Source organism: Thunnus thynnus, chromosome 16 (genome assembly GCF_963924715.1).
Source record: "Thunnus thynnus chromosome 16, fThuThy2.1, whole genome shotgun sequence".
Classification (NCBI taxonomy): domain Eukaryota; kingdom Metazoa; phylum Chordata; class Actinopteri; order Scombriformes; family Scombridae; genus Thunnus; species Thunnus thynnus.
In genome coordinates this window covers 22,999,396-23,005,395 of record NC_089532.1, presented here as the reverse complement: position 1 = coordinate 23,005,395, position 6,000 = coordinate 22,999,396, and the positions used below count along the sequence as shown (strand labels likewise).

General features: G+C 39.9%; 1 protein-coding gene across 2 annotated transcripts in view; it reads left to right on the top strand.

Annotated features, from left to right (window-relative positions):
* The first annotated feature begins 330 nt into the window (after nucleotides 1–330).
* The window catches only part of lrfn5a (leucine rich repeat and fibronectin type III domain containing 5a), a 125,001-nt gene continuing 119,331 nt past the window's right edge, over nucleotides 331–6,000 (top strand). For both annotated transcript variants that reach the window (XM_067613618.1, XM_067613616.1), the window contains exon 1: nucleotides 331–1,296. The gene's annotated coding sequence lies outside the window, so the exon portion shown is untranslated. The remainder of the gene's footprint in view (nucleotides 1,297–6,000) is intronic.

Here is a 6,000-nt window from a genome sequence, read left to right as displayed (position 1 = left end):
CAGTCACACCACAACTGACCATACAGGAACTCAAGCAAACCAGACCAGCATTTTGAAACTATTTGGGCTAGCTGATCCAGACAGATGCAGGGGGACTCGAGCCATTCACATACTACTCTGATCGGAAATTAGGCAAAAATAAAACACAGATCCATGTTTTTCCATGTTTTATTTTTCCCTAATTTCCCACCATAATCTATATATCAATTTACAGATTATGATTTGGGGCCTGATACAAGAGTCTTATTTTGAAAAGAGCACTAGGAAGTGATGTTCCTTTAAGGTTTCAAACTTGACTGTTGTCATAATCGCTGCGCTATCTGGATTAACTGCGCAGGAGAAGCGACCGGCGAGGAGGACCGAGGATCAGCGGGACTGTACCGTTAAGCTTTCGGTGTGAGTGACCGGACAGACAGTTAACTCGTCTTTATCTTATTATTTTTTAATTCTAATTTAGTCTATTCTACTTTCGACTGCAGAGGAGACGCACATAGTCGAATAAACAGAGGGTGAGCGACATAAAGACTCAGAGACAGAAAGAGAGAGAGAGAGAGAGAGAGAGAGAGAGAGCCAGAAGCTCGCGACTGTGAAGTGAAGATCCAAAAATCCGTTGTTGAAAATGTTGGAAATTAATGGTCTCTATCAAACCAGGAAAACTATTATTTTTGAATTTTAGGAGTGTTCAATAACCAACAAACTCCACCTAACCCATGGGTAATTTTTAATGGAATAATTAAGACTTTTCCGCCCTTTTGCCTGGGATTTTTTTCTTTTCTTGTAGTGGAATTCTTCCTCTTTCACCTGCGCGAGGACAGCGACCGGCGGGAAAGAAAGAGGGAAGGAGGCACTGCTGGGAAGAAGAGGAGAAAAAGAGAAGAAAAAGAAGCGGTTGAAGGGGAGGGGGTTGGAAGGGGGGGGATCATTTCAGTTTCTCTCGGATGGGATTCTTCCCTTACCCCGCGGATGGAGGGATGAAACCGGGAGAAAAAGACAGGGAGAGAGAAAGAGAGAGGAGGGAGAAGAAGAGGATGTAGTCGTCGGGCGCTGTGAGAATGCAAAACGGACGCACCCCTCTGGAAGACAGGATTGAACTATAAACCTATACGGAATTTACAGCCACCCAAAGGATATCACACATATTTACCTCGATATATACACATATGGGGCATATACTACTATTTGGAGCCTATTTGTGTGGAGTTACAACTGTAATCACATTCTAATTATGGGATTTGGAAAGATACTAATTGCGCCCTGACACTCGGTGATCGAAGGAACCATAACCCCCGGAAAGAGGTAAAGTTTTAACTGTTATATTTCTTTTATACGTGCAAAATGACGGCTCAGTTTTCTCCTTCCCTTGTCTATCTGTTTCTACTTGTTCTTTCTTTCTGGCTGCGTCTGTTTGAGCAGAGGAATGGTGGTTGTTCAGGGGTAAAAACGGGGCAGTGGTAGAGTTATTTCTACATTTTCTTGTATAGACGTTTAGTCTGGATCCTGAAATGGGGCGGGAGGCAGGCAGTGAGGTTGTACTTGAGTAGCGGAGTGGGCTGAGGTAGAGAGAAGGAAGGAAAACCAGCACTGAGTACATTGCAAGGTCAAGAAATGAGTCCGGTACAAGTTATATAGAGGCTCTGTGTGTGTGTATGTGTGTGTGTGTGCGCGCGTGTGTGTGCGTGTGCGTGTGTGGGCACCCTCGCACCGGAGACCGAGGTCGGTGGACCCAGACGTAGGCTAGTTTCAGTAGGCTAAATTTCAGCAGCTCTGCACCCAGCTGAGTACTGTGAATAAACGCTTGTGTGTGTGTGTCTGTGTATGTGTGTACGAGCGCGCACGCAGAAGCGCGAGGGAGCGCTGCCAGAGAGAAAGAGAACTTGTGTGTGTGTGTGTGTGTGTGCGCGCGCGTGTTGTGTGTCAGCAAGGCCCTTATATGTTCATGTAGGCTACAGGATAATTGAGAAGCCTGGGAGGACAATTAGGGCTCAAACGCAGAAAGCACTGCGCCTCTGCCCTTTTCTGCGCGCCACTACTGCACCTGTGTGAAAAGAGAGCGAGAGAGAGACAGTGTTCTGTGTTTGTGTGTAAGTGTGTTGGTTATGTGATGAGGTTATACAGCCTACTTTACCTATGCTGCTGTGAAATTTAAAATAAAAAAACAGCACCAACAGTATAATATATGGATAGAAGATGCATATGTTCGTGCGTTGTGTGTGCGCGTGCGCAACTGAACCCCAGCCCTATACCTTGTTGGAACAAAGCTAGATTATGATTGCTCGCGCATTGTCCGCCGTGTGTGTGTGTGTGTGTGTGTGTGTGTGTGTGTGTGTGTGTGTGCGCGCGCGCGCGTGTGCTTGACCGCATGTATAGTATCACGCCTCACTGGTCAGTTTCAAATGAAGATAGGTGTGTATGTATGCGTGCACGCGCGTGTCCTGACTGACAATACTGGATATGTGACACTAGTGATGGAATAGGAGAGAATCGCACAATTGTTAAAGTCCAACACATTGCAGTTCATTTGGGTTCCACTTTAAACAAAACAAAACAAAATATGGCGCTTTCTTTCAGTCGATATTAGGCATTCAAGGTTCTCCTATGAACTGATCTTGAATAAATGTAAGGTAATAATATGTTTTATACTAACATGCTATAGTGAATTTATATTTAGAGCTCATCATGTTTTGTTAGCAGAAGCAATTTTTGAGCTGTTCTTGCAATAAGAGGTCTTTTAAACATGTCCTCTTGGAGCAGGAAACATGACAAATTTGGGATCTGGGAAAACACATCTAGGAGAATGACACCCATGTCTATAATGCTTTAAGTGAAGTAATGACATTTCTGAGGTATAGGCAGATATAATACATTACAAGCTGCTTATAGGTCACGATAAGTGGTCATTGTTTGTTTTAAGTAAAGTGAAAAAAAACAAAACTGTGCAAGAACAACACAAAAAACTGTAAAATTAATTGATTTGTTTAACAGGTTATAACAGACAACGAACTGAGTGATGAATTGAATGATGGACATTTACATTTCACTAATGCAATGTTTCTAAACACTTAATTGACTCAATTTATAGATAATACCTGAGACAATTTCTACTTTACCTGTAGCTGTATATTTTACTTTTATGTAAACATTTGATCAACATAAGTGACTCCTTAAAAACAACTTGGTAAAAAAACAAAACTTGGTAAGTGATAAGTGATTATAATGCATTATAAAATGATTAGAATGTATCATAAGTATGGGAATTATAACACACTATGATCCTTTCAAAGAATTGTCAGCAAATGACCATCAACTATGAAGTATTATGATACTTGACCTTACAAATCAATATAAAATTCTCTATAATGTGTTATGATTATTGTTATGAAGCATTATGAACATTTATGAGTAGAGTATATATGAGTATGAGTATAACACATTATAAGTATGTTTATAATGCATTATAGACGTGGGCATCATAGAAAGTGTTACAAGAAAATCAATTGAAACTACTCTGTTCTTTGTCAACAATCTAAGTATTTTATGGGTGAAAATTGGTTTAAAAAAAAAAAAACACTAAAATGAAGAGACTTACACATATTTAAACATGCTGCATGAACATTTGTTTGTTATTGTGCTGTTTCTTTGCTCTGACCTGCCAAAGGACCATAGATGCGAATTAGTTTGAAGCTATAATCTGTTTGAGCTGTACACTGCCCCTTTTAAATAAAATAAATAAACATTTGCATTGATGTATCACTTATTTTATATGTTTTTCTCAATATTATAGTTTGTACAGCCCACACAAATCATTTGAAGCCTTTCAGAAACACAGAAAATCATTGAATCCTTATTTGATATATTTGCATTTTGGGTCTAGAATCTTGCTTGGTCCTTTGACTTCGACTCACTCTTGATGTGAACACTTGAAATATAGGAATTACTTAAGGAATGTCTTAGGACACATGGCAGCATTAACACTTGCCCCAATACATTATTCTGGGTTATACTGAATGTTGCCGGCACCAACCAGGCTGAAACTGAAAGACTCATAAAAAAATAGTGAAGTGAAAGCAACTGGCTATGCGAAGTCTCTTCAAGTTCCATAAGCATGATGTACATGACTTGAAATGGCATTTGGACATTAGCAACAATTGTGTGCATTATTGTGGTCTTCTACCAAAGCTAATACCACCTGAAAACATGTTTTCCTGAACTGCACTTGCACTGAAAACAATATCCACTTTTTTTTTTTTTTACCACTGAATATCAAAGTGGGCTTTTTTGACACTGAAATCCTTGCAGAGGGTACTTTGGGGTCATCACCAAATGAGAAGTTATTTAATTTACTGTGATTATAATGTACGATGAGAATCACTAAAAATGATCTAAAATTACCATTTTAATCAAACATTTTCCCGTTGAGGCTCTGTGGAGTTTAATGTGTCTCTAATTTAGAGACTTTGACATGTCAGCGTTTGAAAATTGCCCTTTTTATTCTCTTTGCCATCCAACTTTTGCTGGATTGGAGTTTCACTGGTTTGTACCGGTACAGTAGCTTGCATTGATTGATCAAGGCAATAAATTTATGCACACGAGCCACTCATGCTGGTGCTAATGGCCCGTGGATATGGAGGCATTATGCAAATGCTTCTCTGGTTCTAGAAAAAGAGTGTGGGTGAATGAACGAGGGAGAGAAACTGGTGATTTTCTGTCCATTTTAGTTGTGTTTAGTCTCCTATTTACGTCTAAAAGGAATGGTTTGCCATTCCATTAGCTTCAGGATGAATGGCAATGCATTTGTGTTACAGATTGTGATTTGAGTTTTTAGCGGGAAATGTAAGACAAGAAAGGAAGAGGTTGTAACTTAAAGCTACTTCTGACTGTCACTTCATTTATGAAAGTGAATTTCCTTTACTGGTTAGTGCCAAATAAATAACATATGAAGTTGTACGGAACTTAAGGATAAACATCAGGTGCACTTGTATGACTTTTTGTGTGCGTTGCCATGTTTATAATGAAAGATCTTGTCATATACAAATACATTCCACAATGGCATGTATAGGGCAGGCTGAGGTGAGGCAGAAGCAACATATCTCTTATCCTCTACATCCCCCCTCTCATTATTTTTGTCTCTATTTCACCCTCACACCACCCAAAGAAAAGGAAAAATGTGTTGACTCTTGTCAGACTGTAGTAGAGGCGAGTAAAGAGGCTGTAAGGACTGTTCTTTATTCTTTATAGGGGCAAGGGGGGATTTTTACAATGCCCGTCTTTCTTCCTGCCCTCTGTTTATCTCTCTGCAGCTCTCTCTCTCTCTCTCTCTCTCTCTCTCTCTCTCTTTCTCTCTCTCTCTGTTTAGCTATCTGACAGAGGGCTGCAGGATCCTGTGGAGTGGGTGGTGGAGCTCTAATTCAATTTATTCTACTGCTCAGAGAAAGACAGAGAAAGCAGGAGAGAGAGAGAGAGAGAGAGAGAGAGAGAGAGAGAGAGAGAGAGGCAGTGAGAGAGAGATAGGGAGAGGGATAGAGACCACAGATGTTAGGGAACATTTCCTATTAGCAGTGGAGAGGCAGGCCTTATAAGAAGCTGGCTTGACGTTGTGACATCTGGATTGATTCTGCAGGTGACCGAAATGATGTGCGTGTGGCCATTACAGAAACAATGAAACAATATGTGTTTAAAAATGCCAGCAGTAAGTCTGAAGGTAGAAAACAAAGCCAGACCCTGTTTTATTTCTTCATTACTCACCTAACTATCAGCTGAAATACAGATGATTGACAGCTTTTATTATGTTCACTCAACATGCAAAAGTAGTGATGAAAAGATCAGATATTGGTTGCTTACATTATCGTTATTGATTTTTTTTTTCCAAGCTACCATTCCTTTCCAAGGATTTAGAAAAAAAAGATTGCATGAAAAAAAATCTTATGTGACTATAACTGACAGTTTGATACCTGACAATCTGGTCACAAATAATATTTCATTAACAGTAGATGCAGGCAACAC